The sequence below is a fragment of the Poecilia mexicana genome, unplaced genomic scaffold (genome assembly GCF_051168715.1).
Source record: "Poecilia mexicana isolate PSO_F unplaced genomic scaffold, ASM5116871v1 scaffold_11, whole genome shotgun sequence".
NCBI classification, from domain to species: Eukaryota; Metazoa; Chordata; class Actinopteri; order Cyprinodontiformes; family Poeciliidae; genus Poecilia; species Poecilia mexicana.
The window spans coordinates 16042569-16069848 of NW_028263380.1; the positions used below are offsets into that span (position 1 = coordinate 16042569).

Sequence of the window (27280 nt, forward strand, 5' to 3'; positions counted from 1 at the left end):
TTATGTTTTATTAGTTAGCGCACCGTGTTCCGGCCGGGACTTCATTTGCGTTGCGCGGAGCTCTCACTTCCGCCTGAGTTGTTGACAAAAGCTAAGTCTCAGCGGCATAAAGTCCAATCTTCAAGATTGGCCCGTGGGGATTTTATGGATTGATGATAATGCCCGACTTTTTATCGTTTTTGGGGAACCAATAAGCATCCTTAAAATGACTGGGGAATGCCTGGAGTACGGCAGCATTTCTCCTCCGGGGCTGCTGGTTGAAAGCGAACGGCGGGAAGAGCGCTGAGGTGAGCGGATAGCCTGAACAGGGCGGGCGGCTGAGTAGCTGATGCTTACCGTGTAAATGTAGCTTTACCGACGAACCGCACAATACATTTCATATCCCGGTCTGAAGAAACGGGTGGCGGAGCGCATCGTACATGGCTGGTAGATGAGTTTCTGAGTGTGACCAGTGAAGGTGTCGTAAATATCCCGTATTGCTTCCCCCCGTGTTCGTCCCCCGGTCTAACGGTTCGTCAGTTCGCTGGTCTATTTCCTCCCCTCCACCCCATGTTCGTTCATTCGCCCTCTCCTCCCACTCCAGGCGGCATTTCCCGTATTTTCAAACCCAAAGCGTGACAGGTTAGGTGGCAAGGTGAGTTTAATTAATCTATTAAACTCACTGAAGATGAATACATAAACTAAAAGCTGGATTGTAGACATTTTTTATAAGCATATTTGTGAGCCTGCCTCTTTGTTATTAAATTCAATATAATTTCACATTTTTCTATAACTTTTCTTCTGGTTTACTTAGAAAGTGAGCTATTATTGTTACAGGTTAGTTTTCTAAACTACAAAAAAGCAACTGTTAGGGATGCTCAAATATGAAAAATTGGACTGATATTGATATCTGATAGTAACACGGGTATTATGCCAGATTTACCAATATTTCATTTTATATTTTTTTTATCCGATTACTCGATTAATCGTAAGAATAATCGATAGATTACTCGATTACTAAAATATTCGTTTACAACAGCCCTATATCAACTGCTTTGATCAGATTAATGCGAGAGAATTATGGAGGTTTCTGTCATGCAAAAGCAATATTGGTAAAATTATTAGTTTTATTTTTACATAAACTCAAAATAGACTGCATAGCTCCTTATGAGTAAAAAACGGGGATGTCAGCAGAAAATACTGCTATATAAACTAAGAAGCATAACCAGAATTTGAAGAAATGTTTTTCAACATAATTCTTTAAACTTCACACTGTGCAAACTGGTTTGCTGATAAGGCGCTCCACCTGGTAAAACTCCACTTGCAGAGATAAACAATGGATCAAAACAGAAACTCCTTTATCATGTTTGTTGTGAGGAAAGAAGCCATTGTGTCGGGCCTGCTTTGCTCTTCTGTATGTGTCTTTCAGCAACCTTGATCAACCAGATCTTTCAGCTGCTTAAGTGAAAGCTGAGGGAGTGGTCTCTATTCACTGCTGCAAGCAACGCCCAGAGCTTTTAAGTGGTGTTCTGACAGTGAGACACGTGCGTGTTACGGAGACACCGACTTTTTCCCATAATGTGTGTCTTCGGACTGTCTCGAAGTGCTTTACGTGAGTTTGCCTTTTCCTGTGGGCTGTGACTACGGGGATTATTCTCAGGAATGCTTTCTTTCAAGTACTTGTGAGAACACATATAGCCGAGATATTTTTGAGACTCATCTGGGCAGAATTGTTTCACAAAGGCAGAGGTGCCAAGAAAAGGGACAACGAAAAACATTCAACATGTATTTTAATCAAGAACTTAAATACATTTTATTAATTAGATGTTTGGCACAGTTGGGTTTCAATGTTACTGACCAAAACGAACAAAGAACAATTTCAAATTTTCCCAAAAAAGAAAAAAAAAAAAATCTTGATAATCTCCACGTAATCACCTTTTCCTTGGTAATACAAATCAGTCCATTTGAGTTGATTCAAATTCAGTGCTATTGTGTACAAGTAACATCAGCAGAATGTATTCTCTGTTGTTTAAAAATGTTGCCTTTCAGAAGCATAAAAATGTATTGTGACAAACATACAGGTGCAAGACTAATCCCTGTGAAGCCCCCATAATCAAGTCTGATTTACACGAGAATTTGAATTTGAAAGACAAATACGACTTCATCCTGAACAACTTTTCTTTCCACGAAGAAAAATAATTTGAAAATGTTAGTTCCTCATTTACTGTTAAATATTTGCTGCCAGAAAATATTTGTGCAGCAGGGAACAGAATTAAACTTGCTGTCACAATCGCTAAAATGAGAAATGAAATTCTTTGAGAATGTGTTCAGTGAAACAAAGTTGCACACGCTCACACACGAGCATTAATCAAAGATTTACAGTTTGTGACCTACAAATGGGCGGTTTTGACGCTGCCTGCCAAAAGTTGCTGCAACACTTCAGAAGTCACTGGAAGACAATAACCAACAGTTGCTGTGGCTGGTAGAGGGGACTAAACTCACCAACCCCAGTCAAGAGAGTAGCCACTTTTGCCTTGTGAACAGTGTTAATATCCTGCCCTGATGTACGATAGCAGTAGGGAACCAAGAGCTGCATAAATCAACTCTTGACTGTTGATTCTGACCTTGCGCTACGCAGCTAAGGCTCTCATACATCAAAAATAATGGAGAACAAACTCTGCTTCCGTGGTGGTAGGCGTAATGGAAAGAACTAGTAGCTGCATAAATCAACATGTTGATTGTTGACTCTTGCTTTGCTTGTCTTTTCCTCCCCAAAAGAAACGGAAAACAAACTGAGACACACATCAAACTGGCTGCCAGAAATCGCTGATGATTTTCAGGACACGTGCACACAACACTGTACGTGTGTGTGTGTGTGTGTGTGTGTGTATTTGTCACGGTGTGGTTTGTCAATGTCTGGGTAAGCTCAAAAATTACGTCAGTCAAAGACTAGCACACACACACACACACACACACTTGCACACAAGTGGACATTCACACATTCAAATAGATTTATGCACCAAAACAGGCTCTACACTTACTGACCAACACACAAGTTCCACTCCTTATACCAAAGACGTTTCCTGCAAGAGCAAGGCCCTACGGGAAAATAGTCTGGACAAACTTCAGATGCACATACACACCTGCAAACACACGCACACACACACAACGGAACATTTCAAACCCACAATGTTGACATTATGCCCCTTTCCAAAGCCGGTCTATCTGCACGCCGGCCAAGGGAAGCACTATCGGGAATCAACATGGAGAAAGTTGTCGGACTTTGTACAAAAACTGGATTTGAATCAAAATTTTAAGCCAAATATGATCATATTTTCATGGTGACTCACCTTAAGTTTTAACGAAGCATTTCATAGCCTGAAAGCAGAGAGAATCACTGATACCAGTCTCCTTTCACGTGTATACTTTTAATAAAAGTATGCAGTGCCTAGACAGTTTCTCACAGTTCATAAATCAGTTCACAATCATTAATAAATTGAGTTGCTTCTGTTAGTAAATCAGTGACAACGTCCAAATTATATTACAATTCTATCAGAGCTAAACTTATTACAGTAATTGTGTTGGTATTATTTTTTTTGCATTACATTTACCATGATTTCAAACACCCATTTCTAGCATTATTTATACTATTCTATGTAAGATAGGAAACCCATAGACAAAACATTAATAGCAACAGGAGTTAACAATTCCCTTTAGTTTAGGAGTAAGAGTGACTAATACTACTAAAACTGCAGTTTGTATGTAATTCTAAGAGGATGAAGAACTTTCTGATTTCCAAAACAGAGGCTGAAGCTTGCAAGGACAAAACAGAGCAACGTTGTTCTATGCCCTTTAGCCTTTCAGTTGCCTGCAAAAAGTCTTGCTCACTCTTGTTCCGTCGTACCATGAATGAAACAGCAAATATGTCTTGCCATGTCGCAGAAAAGTTTAGTTTTAAACGGCTTCTTACACTTCTGTGCTTCTTCCAAGTTGATTTGATGCACCTGACACTAAAAATACTCAACTTTGAGTTGCCTTCTCTCTGTAGCAGCATCCATACTGAAGAGTGTTGCTGTGAGAACAACTTGGTACCGGATTTTAAGCTTCTGAAGAGCCAGTATGCGGTCAGTACTGGTCAAGTAAAAATCGGCCCACTCTGGTAACCAGCTGATTTTTCTGAACAGTTCGAAATACAGTGGTGAACATCAAGGAGATTGTGAGCTGTAAGTGACTGTTACATGGAGTACATCACAGTGCTAAACTGAAGATAATCTACAAGATTATCTCTAGTGAGTTTGCATACAATTGCAGAAGCTTGTATTATCACTTTATTAATCAATGGCTTATGGTCATCTAGCTTCCTCTACATTTCATGCCAGCCATAAAATGTACCACTGGTGCTGTCTTAGTAATTTTCAAGATAAGGTTTAGATTCTATAAAACTCTTTTAACTCCTGCTTTATAACTTTGTGTATTTTTAAGAGAAGTTGTTGTTCCGTACTGCTGTTGTAAATTATTATTTTAGTAATGAAGTAATCTACTGATTTTTTGGATGACTAATTGAGTAAGCAAATGAAAAAAAAAAGAGATAAAATATTGGTATTAAAATATTGGTAATACCAGTAGTAGATATTTACATATTTAGACATTTCCATATCTGTTCATCCTTAGCAATTACTCTTCTTTTAGAAATCAATATGTAACAATAATAGCTCATGTTTTAAGTCAACCTGGATAAAAAAAAATATACAAAGCCTGGAATGATATTCGATGTAATAATAAAAATAAAAAGTAGACATATATTTTTAAATAAAAGAATACTCCAGTTTTTATTCGTATTCTGCAGTCAGTTTAGTAGACAAGGTCTCACTTTGCATAGCCATTTATAGCGTTTGTGTCCATGTAAGAGAAGAAATCTTTGTCACCTTTTTCATACACAGTGGTGTGTACATATGCCAGCTATGTACACACCACTGTGTATTCGCCACTCATTTGTTGCAACCAGGGTGCTAGAAAATTTATTTTACGTTTCGTTCATAAAGCTACACCCGCACTAAACATCAGCAACAATGCTAGAGTGCAGCCCACTGTGTTCCATTTCTGTGTCTCCGCTTCACCTATGTACATACACCCACCACGCACTTTGCCACCATTCACTCAAAAACAACCTCTAGGCAGGCGCTCTGGGAGAGAGGCTCTTGTTTTCCATTCATTGCGCATCAATTTAAAGATCCATTTTGATCCCTTAAAAAATGATAAAACCCTGGAAACTTTTATCAATCAGTGAAATCCCCTTGTCCTCAGACAGAACATGGAAAGTGGACATGTTCAGACAAAAGGGGACGTTTGGTCACCCTACGCTATGCCAATAGCACGTAGCAGTTGTCAACTCTAGTGGAAGTGAGAGCGTTGCGCAACACAAATAATTATCTGGCGGGAACACCGTGTGCTAAATAGTAAAACTAAATTTAATGGATCCTCAAGGCAGATAATTTGCCTCGAGAAATTTTAATAATTGAGGTATTTGAATCATTTGATGAATCGTTATTGCCCTATATACTGTCATACAACTGTAGTGTAATTCAATAAAAAAAAAACGTTCAAGAACATTTTGATTTCAACATTCCTAACAAAGTAGCTTCCTGGTGAAATAATTTCAATGATTTCACTTCAAGAAAAACTACTCCTGCAGATATCCTTAAAAACAAAACGAATGCTTTTATCAATTTATGCAATGTACGTTCCTGAACCTCTACAAATTCAAAAGGTTTCATTACTTTCTAGAAAACTGTGAACATAGTCAAATAAAAGTTAATTCACTTTGCTTAACCTAATCTAAAATAAGAGAGAGAATACTCTTCATATTAGATTAAATCAGCCTCTAAATAAAGGGAAGAAGACAACATGTGTGTAAAGCAATAAAAAAGCCCAAAAGCCATGTTGTTGAACAAATGCCATGCCCCCCACTGGGCTTTCTCACACAGTGCAACACACTCCCACACACACACACACACACACACACACAGGGCTGAGGTAAATTTAACTGTCAGCCGTAAAGTTTTCAACCATAGCAAGTGATCTTTTGCTCCCTTTTCTCGCCCCACTTTCCCTCCTCCTCCTCTTTATGCAAATAGGTGTATCCTTCTGTTGCGCATCCATCGTTCCAGCCATTATTTTCTCACCCTATTTCCACTCTGATTTTCCTTCACATGTAATCCATCCTCATGTCCATTCCAGCTTCTTGTTTCACTTAATGCGCTTTCGTACCATTTTCTTTTTCCGCCCTCAATCGGTTCCTCCATTCCTCGCAGCCGTACGCTGACCCAGAATCCCTCTGGAGGCTTTTTTTACTTATCTCCGCCTTCCTACCTTCCAAGAGATGAAAAGATATCCTTTCCTCTTCTGTCTGTCTATCTGTCCATTCTTCCCCCACCAATACCCTCCCAAACAACCCACACACACTTCTGACTGTGGGCCTCTGACACCCACCTCTTCGTCTCTTGCCACAAAGGTCTGAAAGACCCCCAGATGTGTGTCCCCCTTCAATTTCCATTTCAAAAAAAGAAAAAGAACCACCTCTCTCTTCCCCCATCATTCATCTATCCCTGTATCCACTTTTTTTCCACACACACACACACGAAGGAGAAACGATTAAAATGTGCAGTTAGTAACTTATTGGGAAAAACACTATTACATTTTCTCAAAAAACACATGAATATCACTCATAAGGTCCAATGAATGAGAGTGCTGGAGTGTTAAGCAATTGTACTATTTATGATGGAGGAAAACTTCCTCTTTAAAATGTTATTCTTTAAAAAAAACATGCTGACCATCAAAATCTTTCATATCTCACAAGAGGAAACATGCTGATGCCAACACATTTCACTGATCTCTAAAAGGTTCTCTGATGTTCCTTGAATGAATTCTGATGAATCAGCTCCAAAAAATTACTTGGGGAAGTTTTTAAAGAGAATTGTAGATAAATAAGGCAGGAGTCCATCGTTATAGTCAAAGGTTGAACATCGCTGTAACATTCAGACTTTTACAAGACTATTTAATAATCACAAATCTAAACAGTTTGAGCATATTGCCTCTACTACTACAGAAATAAAAAGTAGTGGAAGATATTAGCTCCGATGCAGTATTTGATCTGTGAATTTACTGATTTACAGATCAGGCAACAAAATTCGCCATCGTCTCTGGCCATCAGATTGGTGTGTGTCTTTTTTTAAAAGAAGAAAAAAAAGTAAGCTTCCTTGTTTTGGATCAATTCCAAAAATTGAAAATTTACAGATAGAAATGTAATCAACAGTTATTCCAGTTCCAGTCAAATTATCCAGATTTTAAGCCCATTTTTAATGTCCACATTAAAAAAGTTTTAAAAAGTTTATCATGATATTTTTAGCATCCTCAAGCTTTGAAAACAAAACTAAGACAGCATAAAGTGAAGGTCTTCTTAAAAAGAATAATGTGTTCTGACGATTTTATGTTGTAAAAATCACAGGGTCGAACTTTATTCTATCCTGAGTAACGCATCCATAATTTAGACCACTAAAGCAGACTTTTTTCATGGGAAGGTATTTTTATTGTCTTTTTGTCAAATCAAACCTACAAAAAGAAAAAATAACGTCAAAAGATTCTGACGACACTGACATCATTTTATTTGGCGGTTCTCAGCATCTACAGTCTGCCTGTGCAAAAACTTGGCAACTCAAGTGTGTTTGGTGGAGGCTGAACCAAAATTAACTGGTGCTACTCGTAAGCACAGTCTCCATATGTTCAACAGCAACTCTGGTTATTCAAGCAATTTATTGTTTAGAAAACCAGATTTTTATCTTCTCAAGTTCATTTCTTTATGTTTTCTCTTTTTTTATATTCTCTGATCCGTGAAAACACTAAGCTGCTTTTGTTGATATCCAAGACTTTGCAAGACTAATAGTTTTTCAACAAAGGAAAATCTATTTTATACGTTTCTGATTTTCTTTTCTTTTTTTTTTCTAGACTGGCTACAATTAACTGGTCAGAAGTTGAAAATCCTATCATTTTTCATACAAGTAAATCTCCCATATTGAAGTACTAAAAGGTCTCACTGATGGGACTTATTGTTGTGAAAGCTTTAGAAGTTATTGAAGGGTCTTCCTACTCTACAGCGAATACAAACACAAACTGATGCTTACATGTAGTAATCAATCAAAACAGTTGAACAGCATATCTGAGATCCTCAGAAATATTAAAAATTGCAAAGCAGTTATTTTGAAAAATTATTTCACAAAATCCAATAAATAACTATGATGTAAGCTGTAATGAAGCAACACTCCTTGGAAATCAAAAGTTGCTCAAATTGATATTGGCGAGCAAAGACAGTGGTGGCTTTGAAACAAAATACGGAATCTTGAGAAAAATAAAAATCAGACCCAAAAAAAAAGTCTCACTGACTATTTTTGAGAAAAAAAGAAGTCTATTCAAAAGTCTCGAGGCTGAGTAGATTGAAATTATTATCCATTTGCCATAAATGTGGTTGTGTATGTAGCATATTTATGGCACAATACTCGTTTCCTGGTTCTCTGAAGATTTAATTCGAAAATAAATGAACTTTAAAACTCCTTAATGTTATTTCAATCAAGATTTATCAATGCAAGCACAATTCCTGACATCCATTTTATTTTCTCTGACCCGATGTTTTGTTCTGCTTGAGCAGCATTAAAAAATAAAGCCGTAAACATTAAGTTTTCAAGCATGAAGCCTCAGAAAGACGATAACACCATTAAAATTTTTAAATTAAAAAAAGACATTTTCACTGATGATTTACAAATGATAAGCTAGCACAAATCTGTTTTAGTTTAGTGTCAAAGCATAAGCAACAACAAATAACTTCCTGTGACTTTAGCCAACTATAATTAAAAAAACCTTTTCCTTTTCATCATTTAAACAGCACAGCACTAATACCCACAGTGGTAGTCCAATGATGGCAGCTTAACGCACAAAGAACTCTATACTGCTCTAACAGAAGACGAGTCCAGGCCCTTTTAAAGTTTGTGTGGTTTGAAGTGAAGCCCTAAGGGCATCAGCTCAAACCATCTTCAGGGCGGCAGCCCCTTAAGCCCAAAGCTGCTCCTGCAGAATTATTTTGCAGTATCAAAAAGGAAAAAAAACTAAGCCATCCCAGCGTCATCCTGCAGAGCACAGGTGAAAGAGTCCGCTGTGCTTTTGCACTTGGGTAAAGCTGTCTCGCTGACTCCTTCAGATTTGGGTAATAATGTCAGGCAAGAGCACAGCCAACTTAAAAAGGTGTCATATCTCCCTGCGCTTTCTTCTTTTTATTCCTCCTGGTTATAGAGCAGCCAGTGAAGGCTACATGAAATGAATAACATAAACAACAATCCAGACTGGCTATTTGTGAACTTTTTTTTTTGCAATGCATGCAGACAGAAGCAGACACAAAAATATATTAAAAAGCAGAGACAACAGTGGTTAGTTTCTTAAAGGAATAAAAAAAATAGCTTGAATCAAAGTATTAATTTGGTGGGGCACAATAAAGCGCGTGCACACACACACACACACACGCACACACACACAGAGAGGAAACCACACTTTGACAGACAGATGCGTGCTCAGACTGAGGACAAAGACTACTTTGAAAAGTTACTCAGCCACCAGATGTTTCAGCCTGATCCCAGACTACAATACTAATAGGGCTGCAGCTATGTGTGTGTGTGTGTGTGTGTGTGTGTAGGCTAAAGTTTTAAAAAGCTCCAAAAAAAATGAGACCCTTTGTAAAAGAAATGTGGTCATGATAAAATTGCTTCTGTACTCTTAATGCAACAGCATGCTGAAGATTCTTGAACTGAACACATTCCAACAATTCAACGATAACTCATCATGTACTGTTTGACGATTTTTATTGACCTACAGATTCAGATTTTGTCTAGTTTCTTTTTTTTTTCTAAGAATACAAAAACTAAAATACAATTGAAAGCTAACTTCTGGGGGTAAAAACTTTAGAGTTCTGTCTCTCACTGGAACTCAAATATTTTTCTCCAGCTTGCTGCACAATTGTGTGCAAATTAAATCAAACTGACAAAGAAGTGCAAAAATTCTTCTTCATAAGCCACAAAGACCTTAGTGGTAAGAGATGAGGTGTCAGAGGGCCTCTTATAACTAACTATAATCTTTTTCATGCACACATTAAAAACACAATAGTGCATAACATGACATTTGCTTCTATGAGATTTAAATTTAAAAGCAACTACAACTGTGGTACATTGTCATTGGTTGTATATAGGCATAGGCCCAAATAAGAACTTTACATTATATTCTGAGTACAAATAGCATAATTTCATGGTGTATGCATTATAGTTTTAAACTAAACACCTACAGCATCACTGATTTTAAAACCATTGTTTTATTTCTTTGAGGAAACGTTTTCAAATGGGTGAATTTGTTTTCTAGTAAGCCGAAAAAGTATAAACCTTATTTCAGCCAGCTGACCAGCAGTGGTGTTGTAATGGCGCAGCTTTTGGAATCACCAAACTGAAAGTCAAAGATCAAGATGATAAAGCTGAAAACCTTCCAGTTTCAGACCCAGTAAGAGAATTGGCAAGACTACTGGGAATGGGTCAGTATTAAAGTGTACCAACGTTTTGAAAAAGTCAAAACGTTTGGGGGTTTTTTTTCCCCCCCTTACTTTTCCTGTGATTTAAAGTGTTTTTTATATGATGTCAGAAAAAGTGCCAGAGTGACCAGAGTTTTCTGCAGATAAACGGATCATAAAAGTGACTCAGTGCTGCCCCTCCTGCGCTAGTTGCTAGGCAGATTGAAAGAAAGCTCTTAGCCTTTGACCTGCCTTACAACAAAGACGACTGTTTAGAAATATTTCTGGTTGTGAAAAACGCAGGAAACAAAAAGTGTGCAGCCCCCCACACCCTTCACTATTACTGAGGCAACTGTTTTAAAACTACAGCTGCAAACCTCGGAGCAGCATGACTGATAAGCAGCAGACTGCAGGCTAGTTACCTGAGCAGAGAGCCTCTAATTAACTGGGTGAGATCAGCTTGTTGTTCTTGTGTTGCCCGGTAAAGATAAGAGCAGCAAAGTATCATAGCGTACCACGGAACATGGAAAAAGCACTACTGCTCATTTTAGAAGTTGTTTTCTTAGGTCGTTTTGCCTACTAATTTAACAAAAAATAGATATTTCAAATAACATCATAACTGTAAAAATAAATGTTACAATTTTGCCAAATTGAACAGCTAGAAGGTTAATCTGTTGAAAATGTGTATGATCACAAAACGAATTTATATTCGCAACTGAAGAAACAACAATTGGGTTTTCTATTGTACATCAAAGCAATTGTTTCATATAGTTTTTGTTTAAAAATCTTTGTGAAGGTAATTATTTTTATTACACGCTCATTCCTAATCTTTATTCATTAATATTTATAAGTGAATACAGTGGGTGTGTGTGTGTGTGTGTGTGTGTGCGTGGGTGTGTGTGTGTGCCTGTGTGAGTGTGTGTGTGTGTGGGTGTGTGCTTGTGTGAGGAAGACCATCTCACACATAGCAAACAAAAGCTATAAAATATTATTTTTTATTTTTTTTAAATCCATAAAAACTGTATTAGCCACCAACAATGCATCACAGTTGTAAGGCCTGCCCAGAATAAAATGCGTGATTGCTGGAAAATTGTGCCACATCACCGTTGGAGAAAACATGTTCGTGACTGAGAAAGAGCACAATAGCAAACAAATGTCAGCAACTATTTACACACTCAACATTAAAGTTAAATGCAATCTTGGAGCAAGTAAACTCCTTTTCCTGGCAGTGATTACAGGACAGTTAAGGGCATATGACACTCAAAAAAAAAAAAAAGCCAGAAATTTTAATGCAAAGATTCAGAACATTTGAGTACACAAAGGAAAAAGAAGTGAAGCAGAAGCAGAGAATTGTCTGATAAGAAATCTGAGCGTGTGCAGAGGAGGTAGTTAACCTTCAGTTCAGAAATAAACCATCAGCAAGTCTATTTGTTCAAAACCAAACTGTAAATGAGATAGATTTGAAGTCAGCAGCTGCAGATAAAAAAGCATCCGACTCTTAGAATAACTGATTAGAATCTATCAACAAAGCCGAACCGTCTGGAGATAAACGTTGACTAATACTGCTACCACCAAGCATGTGATGTTGGGTGAAGATATGCAATAGCAGCAGATGCCAAATAATGAAATAGGCAGGGGTACAGGGGAGTGAAATCACCTGTGTTCAGGCGACTGGCCACATCAAAAATACCCAGCGGAAAGCTCTAATGGAGGTAAACCGAAAGCTGATGTTAGGCGAGCTGCAGTCGGTTACGCACTAATCTGCTGCAAAGATCTTAGTAAATGAGACAAACGACAAGTGGATTTCTTGATTCACAGTGGTTGTTTCCAAATAACCAGTAAATCAAATGGAAATTACCAGATTGGATCCAAACTACATTTTCCAAGTTGAATCACTATTTAAAATAAAAAAGAAACTTTGTGGAAAAACAGTAGAAAAGAAAGCAAACAGCTTCACCTGAAAGAATAAGAAAACTCTACGTGTGTGTGTGTGTTTTTTGTTTTTTTTTTGTATGGCACCAATTATAAAAGCAAGCAGGATGACATCACATTCATGTCACTCACATTATTTTTATTTTACGCTTAAAAGGTGTGAAAAATGAGCTTGAGAAGTCGGAAAAGAAATAAACGTTAGTTCAGTTTGGCAGTGAATGCCAAAGTATCTGAGACCGTCTAAAAGCTATGACCGGCAGTAACATAAAAGTAGCAAACCAAATTTATTGAGACACATTAGCAACTAGCAAAATGGGGACAGGAAGCATAATCTCATTCTAAATCTTTTTTTTAGAAAAATACAACCCTTAATTTGATTAGATTTATTGAAAATGGAACAATGTTCCTGCTGGAAAGTAATTCTATCCATAAAACAACCACTGGTGTATTCCAGCGATTACTGGAATACACCCAGATAAAGGAATAAAACATTTTTAATTGAAAGTCTGACTTTCAATTAATTTGTCTAACATGAATGCCATATTTAGTAGAGCAGATGTATCCTGATCTTTACTAGTCAGGAAGTGACAAAAGAAAATGATGTACTCACCTAAAAATCACTCGTCTACAGCAAGAGCAATAATGAAATGCTGAAGAGGAACTTTAAATGGGACACACAAAAAAAACAAAAAAAAACAGGTGTTGCATATTTACCATCTGTGCCAACAAACATGTAAGGTGCTGTACGTTACATGTGCAGGGCCGAATTATAGTTAGACTACACAAACTCTGAATACTTACGAATCAACAAACAAAATCCCTCGAACTTTGAAGACCATCTATCGCTATAGATCTAAATTAAAACATAACCCATTACTAAAACACAAAACAGGCATCTTAAGTACAAAATAAGTACTCTGTAATATTTACGCTAAAAGCCTTCATTGTTAAACAGTTAAAAAAATAAAATAAAATAAATGAGCACCACATCAGTTCATTATCAATTAACCAGGAGCTCCTTTTGTAATTATATTTTGACAAATTTCATCAAGCACGCAGCTGGAACTTCACCTCCAGGTGTTTTGCACAAGGTCAAAATTCATCTGAGGCGTGATTGATAACTGAAGGTCTGGGTGCACAGGAAGCATCAAACCTGCTCGTACCGCTGAGTCAAAGCAGCCGAGACTTCAAAACTCAGAGCGCTGACATCAGAAGCCAGCAGGTTTCATTTACCAGCTGCCTCACGAGCCAAAGCTGCAAAAGGCTGTGAATAAATTCCTAATTATTTTGACATTGTGAAACTCAGATGCACATGTTTGCAACTGGGGCTATCTGTTGCATGTTTTTTTTTTTTTTTTTTTTTTTTTTTTCAGAGCTTTAACTGGCAGTCATACAAAGAAAAGTATGAGTAGTAAGCAGGTCTGAACATTACAAACTTTCGGTAACGGAACAGACCACAAGGCTGTACTGCTGCCTGCACCACCCCACTCTTTTTGTACCCGTTTAAATCAACTCAACCACCGCCTATCAGTTTCCACTGTGTCATGACAGAAAGATTTTTACCCTCTCGCATTAAAGAAAATCTCCCAAATTTAGGATTTCTCAGAAAAACGGTAAAAAAAAAAAAAAAAAAAAGACTCATCTCACCCTAAACCAAGAACATGTGCTCGTTATCTGAAGACAGACTTTTAAGTCTAAAAAAGAACAAAGACATTAAAAGACAAACAAGGCTGCACAGACCACAGACGCAGTGAGGATGACAGTTTTTTTTGGGGGGCGGGGGGCTTTGTAGCAGAGACCGACTTGTAGCAAGAAGCAAGAAGAATAAAAGATCAAAATCCGTGCACTGCCACCAACTACGGGCAACTAATACAAAGTCACGATATGCCGGGACAGTAAGAAGAAGAAGGGGAAGAAAAAAAAAGCTAAAGATTGCGTCCTTGAGATATGAGCAAAAACAGGGCACCGGGTAGTAAAACAAAGGTGCGATCAGAGAGTCGCGAGCAAGCCAGGAGCCTTGAAAAAAGTTTTTTTTTGCTTCAAATAAACTATCCGTGACAAATGGGTGTTTTCCTTTATCTGAACTGCGAGCAGGGCTGGGATGAATAACAGCTGATTGCACTAATAGATGCAATCTTTTTCCTGCTTATTAGAAACAATGGGAGTTAAAGCGGTCGCAAATGTAAATGAAAGCGATTAGAAATGAAATAAATAGATACTGCGATGCCAGACGAAAGAAATGTTCTTTAAGTCTCCCGGTGGAACTTGTCGGCAGACAGTTTCTTCCAGAAGGACACGGCGGTGGTGTTGCACTGACACGCTCGACAAGCGTCAGCTGAGCACACTTATGAGAAACAGCTCCGGAAAGGCTTCCCACATTTCTAATTATTTAACATATAACGTTACACAAAAGCAAAGGGAAAAAGTAAAAATATAACTTTAAAAACGTACGTTATTTTATCATATATGGTATAAATAGATCTGTACTAGTTCTCAAGGGAGAGAGAATTTGGTTTGCAGAGCTGGTCTTAGTCTAATACAAAAACCAGCATTAGTCTGAACTAGAAGATGAATTATTACAACAAGGTAAGTAGTAGAATTGAAGAGCTCAAACTTCACATGGAATCTCATGTATAAAGGTAAACAAAGGGAACTGGTGCAAACTTTTATCCGTCCCGAGTCGGTACTGGTGTTTCTGTCATACTGTTCCTGTGCTTTAAATTCATTTGAATGAGGATCTGCAGAAAATAACCAGAATTTTCTTTGACTGTTTAGTACTCAGCTCTGTACCCTTGCCTACTTTTTGCTGTGCACTGCCAGTCAGCTGGGTGAGAGAAGGTTCCTACACCTTTGCTGTCTTACAAGAACCCATTTGTTTGTAAATATTCCAAATCAAAAAGAACACAAACAGCCATGGTGTAAAACCCAAAGGAGTGTAACCAACGACTTCAGTTGTTTTGAAACTATATAGTCTGACAGCCTCAAGCAGTACGTCTGTTTAGTAGTCAACGACAAGTGGGATAAGGAGCAGATAGTCTGACTAATAGTACCAGACTATCAGGTTGTTTCACTCCAAGATTCACTTTGTTAAGAGAACAAATTGGCAAACAAAAAATTTAAATTCTGCACAATGAGAGTTACTAAATGCATTCTATTCTATTTTATGTTATGTATTATATTATTTTAACAGAAGTAAGAATGATAGCTTATTTTTCAGATTTAAATAACCACAATTTGCAATTGTGTAAATACCATAATGGGTAAAGTATCGTGGAAATCTGATACCAGCTGATGCCTTGTTGCTTGTGGTGTAAAAATATAGTGTGCTGTCTTTGTACTCAAAAGTTGAAATTTAACAAGATTGTCCCCTGAAGTCAGGATTCTGACCAGAAAGTCCAGCGTTCAAAATTAGTATTCCCAGAATATGCAAACATTATAACTTGCAGGAATAGACTATTATTAGCCCTTCTGATGGTTTGCATATTACTCAGCAGTTGGCTCAGATAGGGTTATATTACTGTTAGTGAACATGTTGCTTTACTGTTTGACCAAAAAAAAATATATCACCAGCTTCTTTTGCTACTAATTAGCACCGTAGCGATTACCAAATTGTGCTGGCTTTCAAATTCGGCAGTGACACCATTCCCAGATCCGAGCTCTGACTTCCCAGACAAATCGAATGCAGCGATAGTACAACCCCTGCCCAAGCTGTTGCTCCACAGAGTCAGCTAGCTGGCTGAGTAAAGCAATGTCTCCTAAACTGATACCATTATTTTTAAGAAATGTTGCAGTTTTGACTCTTTTTAAAACTGCAACATTTTCCCTTATGCAAAAAAATATGGGAAGTTTGGGTTCGGGCAAAGGACCAAACCAAGTTTTCTTTTTTTTGTTGACGTTGCTTTAAAAAGCAAATGTTTGAAATAAGCTACTAGCTACTGTGACTATCAAAGGAATAAACGACCTACTGGAGTAGGGACAATAGTCGGTTTCGATTAAAAAAAAAAAAAAAAAAAGGCCCTTACACCATGGTAGAGATTTTTGGTTTTAATTTTTGTGTTGATATCGTGTTGCTGTTAAACATGAGTTTACAGGACATGCCTAATCCTCTAAACTTGTTTGAGTTTTTGTCTATCTTTTGAGTTTTGTCTAACAGGACCCGATCCAAGTCATTGTGAGCCCGTTCTTTAATCCTTACAGGCAACCAGGCAAAAAAAAAAAAAAAAAACGATGTCTCCAAGGGTGGAATCTGCTGCTACTTTCCCCCAAAAAGCTACTCAGACTGGCCTCGACTTTTTACGCTCCGTCTCAAACCGACCTTTCCTCCCCCCTTTCGAAGCAATGTAAGGGCTGCTCCGAAACAACCAGATACAAATAACATGGCAGCCCGCAAAATCACTACAGTTGTTCCTCATGTCTTCCAGAACATCAAACCATCAATAAAACACGGGAGATACATTCCAGCTATAGTCGAGCGGGACATTCCTGACTTCTGTGCATTCCCTTCGCAGCTCTCTCTCTCTCTCTTTCTCTCTCTCTCTCTCTCAAAACTTTCTCTCTCCTCCGAGTTTCACCACAAGTAAGAGCGGCTTCACATATTGCAGCCATATGAGTGAGCCATGGCCCGTCTCTGCTGCCCATACAGACACACACAAAAAAGGGAATAAGCGCTTTGCTGTCTCCCACTCTTGCCCATACATCCACAAATGAGTTTTACAAGCAATAGCCTCGCTTTAGGAAGTTGTCAACTGTTTTGACGTTTAATAGCTGCTATGAACAAGCCAGTAAGAAACAATGGTATCCAGTGACCTGAAAGAAAGTTTTTTTTTTTTTTTACCACAGTGACTGTACACATTTTTGGGTGACTTTAGTAATTTTAAAGAGATTTGTTCAAGTTGTAAAAGTTTGACAGGCCTGATTATGAACACGATTAGAATTTATTTAATCTAGTTAACGCTGAAACGTTGAAGACGGTGACGGGCAACATTAATTGCAAGTTTTATGAGATTTGGAAGTTGATTAAAAGTACATGATTTTCATTTAATTCCAGCCCTAAGAATAACGCCGCTCATCCATGTCAGCTTTTATTTAAAAAAAAAAAAAGAATTACAAGAAAAGAAAAAGACAGACATGGAGATTTGAGGAACTGTTGAGAAATTTGTCATTATTACATGCGCAGACCACTGGAAAGCAGATGTGAAAACAGTCAAAGAAAAAAAAAAAAGTCTATATATGGAGCTGAATTTTTATTACAAACTTTACGTGGGGGTAAATAAGAGGTTCTGTAATTTGACTTAGCTGTAAGAACATGCCGTAAATTCTTTTGGTCATAAAGTCTAAAAGAAATACAGAAATTAAATGTGATAAACTAAAAATCTGTAGCTTTACATTAAGGCAAGAAAGCTAATGTTTTAAGTTACAGCCGTCATCTTTCATTTCTCTGGGAGTTAAAACTCTGGATTGACGGACGCCGCAGGAATCTTCCCAACTTTCTTTGACTCTGTTTCTTTGCTTAGAGAGCACTTCATCAGTCGGAACTTAAACCATTTAAGTCTAAAGTTGCACATTTTAAAAATGATTGTTAGAGTGTAATATATATTAACTTTGAAACTCAGCGTATATCGTTGTTGGATTCATATTTAGTATTAAATGAGTAAGAAAAATGTTTCTTACTCATTGGAGAGGATTAAAGAGAGACTAAACAGGCCTGAGATTTGTTTTAAAATTCAAAAATAAAGGTTATCTGCTGAAAAGAAGCAAAGCAAGTTGTTGTCGGGCTTTTAGGGGAGGCTCTGGTTTGAAGAGATCTTGTGAAAAACTGGGATGAAAAGAGATAAATAAAGTTTCCACGCAGCACCTCTATTGACATCAAAAAGCCAACCTGAGACAGACTCTTAAAGTGTTATCCAACTTACTTTCACAGGGAATGCTAAACTGAATCAACGTGAATTAAACAAGAAGAGGAGATTCTAAGTGCGTCACAGAGACGTGGAGGCTATGTGGACAGCAAAGCTGTGTAACGACTCAGCCGAATTAAAGGGAGTTATACTGTATATGTAGTTAAACACTAGTCTTAGTGTGGGATTATGCACAATTCAGCGTTTTAAAATACTCTTTTAACAGTCTCCATACTTAATAGTTTTGCAAAGTTTCTATACAAGATGTGATTGACCTTCCTCCTCTCTTACTGAAGAATCTTTTCTGTAAATATACTGCACTTGCACACTGTAACCTTTTTTATATGAACTGCAAAAGCCAATAATAAAAAGAAAAAGAACATAGAAGCTTTCTCCTTCTAAGTCACCTAATTAGAGTTCCTATACTGGATGGTTGTCCGATAAATCTTTTTATGATAATAGAAAGTTTTCATCATCAGTAGTGCCTCCTCCAGGCTCTACCTTGGTTACCCTTGGGTTTTGTTTTGGAGATATCTCTGAGGTAACTTTCTGAGTCAGAGAAAAAAAAAACATTAGGGAAAATTTGACAGTCAAAGCCTAACATTTTAAGATGCAAAAATGCACATTTTAAAGTATATTTGGAGTGCATTACAAGTTTAATTTTTAGCCTAGGCATGCATTGTTAATTCATAAACAATTTACAACTCCTGAAGGATACGCATGGAAACTTTCACACTTGTACAGTTTTAATCTATTCATTTAAAAAAAATTACACCTCAGATGCAGATTTGAATATACGTCTACATCACAAAAAATGTTGCCAAACTTTCCCGGATCATTAAAGAAACATTATCACTCAATAGGTTCAAAAATGCTAATTTTAATGAACAATTTAGCATGTAGTTAAAGCCTCACCTTAAAACTATACATGCATCTTAAGAAATTTATAAATATGCAGAGGAAAGACTAATGGAAGGTTAAATAGTACTGAATTGCCTAAAATAAAAACTAAATCACCTCGAGCAAATTTGTAATTTGGATAAAACAAATTTTTGATCTCATTTTCAGCTGCCACTCTCACTCTCAACAATTTTAGGTATTTTCTTAGGGATATAAGCACTGATTTTAACTTTTAAACGAGTGAGGATAATTGTGTGGGGTAACTTAAACAGAAGCTTAATAGGCCTGCATTGCTTTTTAAATACATTACTGCTGGTTATCTGCTTAATAAAAAGCAAGGCACGTCGTTTTGTGGAGTTTTAGGGGGGCTCCGATTTGGAAAACTCTGGTGGAGGACTCTGTTAAAAAAGCTTCCTTGCCTCATTGTGCTGCCTTCACATACCCTGCTGTCCCCACAGAGTTGTCATGCCTACCCAGCACTCTTATCTCAAAGGAACATCACAGTTTGTTACGACGAGAGGAGGGGAGGTGGAAGGGGGGGGGGGGGGACTTTCTAAAAGTTGAGTAAAATGCAACTCAGAACATGAAGCTTTCAGCCAAAACAAAACAAAAACACACGAAATAAGTAGATAAGAGTTGAGTTTAGCTCGCGTGCACTTGTTTGCTTTAAGGTTGATAAGGGAGGATGTGTCGACAACTCAACATCCACCACGCCGCTCTTCAACAATGAAAACAGCGCCATATCGAATAAACAACGCTTCTTTGATGTGCAAATCCCACTTTTTGTCGCTTTTTAGCCCCAATAAACATCAGGGAACTGAAGAGTGACGTTTGCCGTTTGTTTTTGTTTAGCTTGTAACACTTTCCGTTTAATTCCGCGACGTGCGTCAGAAATCTGAACTTGAGTATCAAGTTTGCGGCGTGAAAAGTTATCAATGAAACAACAAACACAGCAGACTCGTAGTTACACGGGAGCTCCTTTGCAGTAACAGAAATCACTCCGGAGTTTAGCTGACTGCAATCAGAATCAATCAGGACGCCACTTATCGCCAACTTACAACCCAGAACTTAAAAAAAAAAGAAAAAAAAAAAGAGGAAAAGCACAAACCTACTTGAGGCGACTCCACGTTCCCCCCTTTGCTTGCTTTCTGCTTGTTGTTGGCTTCAAACTTAAATCAAAGCAGTAGCTTGTCCCCGGTAGCAGCAGCAGCAGTTACAGCAGAAACAGCCCCCCCACAATTCGCATTAGTGTGGCGTTTGGGTGTCCTAAGCTAAATGTAAATTGCCATGTGAATTCAAAGCGGTTCTCCCTCCTCTCTTCTTCATTCAACAGCAGATTCCCTCCACCCCCCCTTCGCCGCCACCACCACCTCCTCCTCCTCCCCTCCGCTCCCCTCTCTCTCTCTCTCTCTCCGTCTCTCTTCCCCTCACACCGACGCTGCTGCTGCTACTCAGGCCGTTAGTTACATAAGACGCAAACCGACCGCTGCCCGTCGTAAAACTACAAACGGCTACATTTTGTCTCCCCCTTCAAAATCGCTTCCTTTTCGGACGAACACGTCTCATCGGCTGACTCGTCTGAGAAGCACATCTCTCGCCGTCTACGACTCCAAACCTGCATCGCTTGGTTTATACATTTAAATAATTGTAATTTAATTTAAAAAAAAGAAAAGAAAAAAAGGAGAAGGTCTTGCAGAGATAGTTGTATGTATGGATGCTTACCTGTTGATCAAAATAAGCACTAGGTTCTTTTCTCTCTCAGATTGTGTCTCTTTCAGCAGCCTGTAAAGATGGTGGCTGGCTGGATGGCTGTCTGGCTGGTTCGTCTCTTTGTGGGCTTTTTTTTTTTGTTTGTTGATGATGTCGGACGGGGTGACTGTGTCTTGGCTGTCTCTTTTTTTCTCTCTTTGGTCAGAGAGGGTGGGGGGGGGAAGCGAGATAGTTAAAGGCTTCGCGGCAGCACATAAACTAGGCTAATACCGACTGATTAGTGGGTGAGTTTGGCTCGGGTGTTGATATATTCCCGACGCTATAGTTAGTTTGTTATTCATGGAGTTGGTGGTCACAGCAAACCAAAGCAGGTCAGCTCGTTATCTTTCCTTTTTTTTTCTTTTCTTTTCTTTCAGACTAGTGTTATCGCTTTGCTGTGACAGGACCTCTCCGCTTGTCTCTCTGTAGGCATTACGTCAGAGGAGGAAGACACAGCGGCTCTATTAATATCAAGAAGCCACCCGAAGACTCACTCTTAAAGTGACACACACTGTTATCTCTCCCTGATTTACACAGGTAATGAAGATCTGAATCAGAAACTAAGAATAAAGTTAGAAGTTATCGGAGCAAAGTAACCACTCAGCCAAACAAGACGGACTGCAGCTGGCACTTTAAATAAGAGTTAGGGAACCTGTACAACAAATAAATAAACGCTTATTATCGCTTATTCACCAACATGTGGTGAATGGTTGTCTAACTCATCTTTTTTCTGTTATAGTATGATTTATTTTTTTCCATTGTTAACAGTGCCTATTAGTTCTTATCTCGGGTTGCATTTCCCAACTTTCTTACAACCAAATTAGTCTTACTGCTAGCAGATTAATATTTGGAGTTTAGTCAATAAATCACAATGTTTGCTTCCATTAGGAACTGGCAAATACTAAAAAAACAATAAGACTATGTTCAAGGGGTATTAAAAGAAAATCACTATTAATTTACTTTTTTTTTTTTAAATGGCTTATCTATTTATTGATTAGTCAATAGATAAATAAATAGTATTTTGCTGAAAGTCAGAAGACCGTCTTGGACCTTCTGGCAAAACCCTTGTGACATCCTTATACGCCATGTGATGTTTGATAAGACTTATTTTACTTTGTTGTAAAGAGTTTTTAATTGCAAACATCTCTGAGATAAAATGTCAATGTAAAGTCTGTATTTATATGGATTTGACGAAAGTTATTGCAGCATTAATTATAATTCAGGGCTATAGTGATTCATTGTAAATTAGTCTCTTTTATGCCGTCTGCACCTGATAGAAAATTCTTCTCCCAGACTTTACTTAATCATGAATAGCCTTGATCATACTATTAGTAATTATAATAAATTATAAATAATTTTGTCAGCTATTCTAAAAATGCAGTACTGAATCCAATATTCAACTCATATATATATATATATAAATTATTTATTTATTTTTTTTCTGAGATATGAAATCAGTACTGGAGGCCTTTAAAAGCTCAAATACCAAATCTTGTGTCAGGCCTGCCTTTTTAAGTAATTTCCACTGATAGTGTGTCCTTTAATCATACAGGCTTCTGGTGGGAATTCTTTTACTAACTTATTTTTACTTTATCTTCATCACTTTGCATGCTTTCAAACTGCAAGGGAAACTACTGCTAACATGTACCCTTTTTGATCTAGCTCCTCTCACAGGGTTTTGAGCCTGGTAAAGAAGTTGTTCACCAAAAGGCAAGGAACATTCTTAGTAGATTCACAGTCCTTCACTGGGCGCACAAAGAAACACATTTCTATACCCTTTCACTAACACCTATGGGAATTTAGAATTAGGTTTCTTTATCTGGATGGTGGGAAGAAGCTGGAGCTCTTGGAGACACTCATGTAAACCTCTGGTCCAAAGCTCCTGGGAATAGACGATGCTGTATTAACATTACGGTCTTTATAAGTCTTTGCCTCCACTGTGTTTAGAATTTGAATTCAGGATTGTTCTGTTCTAAAAAGTCGTAAAAAATTCAATTTTAGGCTTCAAAAAGTCTTAAGTTAACCCATGCGTTATATATTTATTTAGATTTTAACCACATGTTAAATACAAGCATGTTTTTCTTGTAAGTCTGCCTTTCTCATGGATGTGCTCCAAACACATAAAAAATGGACTAGACTAGACTAAACTATAGATTTTACAAATGTTCTTAGCAAAGAGGGTGAATTTGTATAACAGTGCTGTGCACAATTTTTTAAAAATACATATTTTTCTATTCAGTTGGAATTTCTCGTACATTTTATGTTTTTGTTTTTCTTTTTGCACTTTGTTGTTTAACAGTAACAGGAGTGGGAAGTTAACAGTATTTATTTACTTTTTTTTTTTTTTTTCTCAAAATTTGATCAGGAGTCCTAAAAAGACCGAAAATATATCTTTGATATATTTCTAGCAATGTTTTTGGGGGGAATCTGAAAAACAAGCCATTTCAAAAAGTTCAGATTATTAAGTCACAATCTTCCGGACACTGCCGTTACCTAGCAACCCCAGCTGAGCCCAGCCTCTTACCCGGACCCTAAAACAGCTCATACTGAAAGGAGTTCAAAGTAGCTAGAACCAAGCAGGTGAAGTTTTCCAAGAATTATTATTGCAAAAGAAAACATTTAAAAAACATGTTTTGTGCAGCCCACAGAATTATCCTAACCTGTTCAAGGAAGCATAACTGGTCCCCTCTAAAATTCCCACCACCTTCTCACTACAAATCATTTTATTGAATTAGTTGTAAATGCTACTTTAAAATATAAGACTATGATTGTCACATTCCCTGTTGTAACAGTTATGTAACATTAAAGGGCTTCATGCTACATGACTTAATGCTACATGACTGCATCAGCTTAAGCATTACTCAGTCTAAATGCTACTCTATAGCGCACCCTCTGTTGAAAAGAGGGACTTTATCTACCTGTTGTTGGAATAATTAATCAGATGCAAGATTAAGATTTATAAAAGTACACACTGTGAATCAGAATTTTATTTAATTTTATTTATTTACTTATTTATGAAATTATGTCAATAATGTAGAGGTGTTTCAGGAAACGCTATAAATAATTGAATGTGACCTTGTAAGCTCTCTGGAAAAACCAACCTGTTGTCCAGTGAGCTTTCCTTCATTCCCTTCAAAAGCTTCCTCACCTCATTACTCCCTGAAGGAGGAAGCTTCAGTGAACTTTTTACTTTTTTTCCTCTACACACTGGCCTTCAGAAGTCAAAGGTAAGAGGGTTTTTTTTTTTTGTTTTTTTTTGTTGCTTGTTTTCTTTTTTTGCCAACAGAGGAGGTTCTGAAGCCTGAAGGCATACATGCTGCTGCTGCTGCTGCTGCAGCTGCTGCTGCTGGTGGATCCAACACTATGAAACAGAAAGGTTCTACAAATCCCAAAGGGAAACATTTAAATAAGAAGAAAAGTCACTCTGGAGAAATATAGCTCTCATATGAGGCTGCAGGTCTGCTATGCAGATATCAATATACAATTTCCAATTTTCATTCTTGTCCTTTCTTTATCTTTTGCTGTTTTGTTGAGGCTACCATTTCCCTTTAAGTAACACATCATGTATTCCTGTTATCCCCCCACCCCCATTCTTCAGAAGTACAGAGGCAAATAAATAAATCAATAAATTCATGGATCTGACAACTCAGAGAGAGTGGTTTGCTTTGTTTATTATATTTTGGGATTTTTTTTTACCTATCCAATCTTAAGTTTGAGGGATGCTGTCATGTGTTTTTTTTTTTTATGACAAACTTTACTCCTCTTTACCAAACACATTTGGAGTTCAATATAAATTCTGACATTTACTAGATTATCAGTACTTAAAAGATATTGTTCCCTTTTTCGTTTGCAGTCTATTCTCTAGATCTCCAAATGAGATCGAGACACCACGAAGGTTTGCTGCTTGAATTGAAGCTAAGATTGATTCTACAAAGTATTGAATAAGAAGTTCAGGAAAATAAAGCACAATACTAATTTTTAGATTAAAACTTGGATTATTTTCCTTAACGTTTATCGTTCTGTGCTCTTTGGTGTTGGTCTACTAAAGATGCATTTAATGTGAATGAAATATAACGCAACAAACTGAAAAGCTAAAGGGTGGTGAATACTTTTCCAAGATGCTGAAAACCTTTTGTCCATTTTCATTTTTATAGCAGCAGCTTGCGGATTTGTTCCAGTAGGTCACTGACTGGCTGCTCTCTAGGGTTTCATTCTCCGGAGACTGCCTGGTGATCTGGATTGTTTTGGAAACCACTTTCCTGCATTTCTCATTTGAAAATGATTTTGCAATTCAAAGTTATTAAACATGTTCTGCTTTTACAGAATAGCTGCAGGAAAAAATGACGCTTCCAAAGCTTTTTAGTTTCTGAAAGGCCCAGCACCTTAACTCTGAGTCACCAATGAGTTCCACCCTGCTTTTTATGCTTTCCATTATACAATTTTCATTCTTGTAAGTTTTAAAAGTCCTTCATATTTGTGCTTTCCAAAGTTAATTTAATTTTCACCTCAGAATACACTTTCTTCATACCCATGACCCTCATGTTTGTAATAGCATGAAATAACTCATTCAAAATATTTTTGATTTACTAATGAACCTATTACTACACAGTCTAACCTTTTGAAATACCAGGTAACTCAATAACGTATACCAAAAACATAACAAAAATTGTATGTAGCTGAATAATAATCTGTCAATTTAGCATAAATTTGTCACAAAAGTCACATTAAGACAAGCAAGTCTTACAAACGTATAAACTCAGTCAGTCCAACTGTACTGAATCCAATATGGGCAAAATTTGCTTCTAACAACACAATTTGTTAGACTACAATCTAATTAGAGTCACTTTCCGATCCAAATACACATAATCCAACTCAACCCAAATGATGCAAAACAATCCATTTCAGAAAATGAGTTAATGCCAGTTGGAAAACGACATCGATTCTCTGTATCATTTATCTGATCAGTCTCAAATCTATCAATGATCAATTAGAGGGAATACATTGTCAAGAAACAGAGCAAAATGAAAAATCCTCCAGGGAATTGAATAGAAAATATTAGGATATTATCAGCCCATTTCAGATCTAACCTTATTGAAAGTTCTGTCAATGTCTCTTTCGCTCTGAAATTTAAAGATATAGTTGTTGTGCTTATTTTGAAGTTCAAAATACCTCGCTTGCGTCTACAGTTGAAAGAAGAAAATTGAGAATTCAACAGAAGAATAGTGTTTTGAGTTACCACAGGTTCAGATTGAATTAAAAACAGCTTCAGTTTTGGCTTCAGTCTGGTTTCACATTCAGCTGCTGAAAATGTGCTGTATGAATAAAATGACCTTACCTCTGGACCTCTGGACCTGAATATCCAGTTTCTCAGCTCAGTGGCAGAATCCCAGCAGAGCTGTTCATTGCGACTAAATCTTGATCAAGTTGATCAGAACTGGTTAATCAGTCTGGGCCAAATCTCTTCAATGCTGTTTCTCATGTCACCTTGTTGAGATTTTCCTACCCTATTATTTAAGTTTACAGAGAGAGACAGAGAGACAGCTCCAGATTTCTAGATCTGTCTAGATGTCACATTTGGTTTAGAAGCTATCTTAGAGTTTTAAAATATCAAATCATACTCTACAGAGTATAGTTTGACATACTGATATTTCCACAAATAAATATTTTTTATATATAACATAGGAAGCCCAGTAAAGATGATGTCTTGCATGTTTCAGGTACATCATCTGTGGGGACAATTATTTCAGCCAAATTAAATATCACGATGGAGTGCTGATGCTAACGAATTGGTCAGAGTGTGAAATATACAAAAGTCAGTTTTCTGATTCATTTCAGTCATTACAAAAATATATGACATTATTCAGAATAACACCCATGGATTTTCAAGGCTTTCTCTAATATTTGGCCTTACCATATATATTGGGAGATGTTGCTGTCGACTAAGAAAAGAATGGTCTTGTTCATAAAAAGTCTCACTTAAGTCAAGTAAGTCTTCAACAAATGTAGTCGTGGAAACCTTTTCACAGCTATGACTCTTGTTCAGATGATTAACATGAAATGTGGATTTAAAAAAAACCACAAAATGCAAAGCTGTTGTTCTGGCAGTCACTCATTAAGACTGTTCATTGTAAGATGGCTCAATCATGCAGTTTAGTTTTTCATAAAATGTTCATACTAATAACTCAGTGATTTCTATTAATGATGGTATAGCACGTGATGTGCATTAATGTATGCA

General features: G+C 37.3%; 1 protein-coding gene across 3 annotated transcripts in view; it reads right to left on the bottom strand.

Moving 5' to 3' along the window:
- The window catches only part of trps1 (trichorhinophalangeal syndrome I), a 135846-nt gene extending 114405 nt beyond the window's left edge, over positions 1–21441 (bottom strand). For 2 of the 3 annotated variants that reach the window (XM_014992122.2, XM_014992119.2), the window contains exon 1: positions 20405–21441. The gene's annotated coding sequence lies outside the window, so the exon portion shown is untranslated. The remainder of the gene's footprint in view (positions 1–20404) is intronic. The other variant, XM_014992120.2, reaches the window with a different exon arrangement.
- Positions 21442–27280: the final 5839 nt, after the last annotated feature.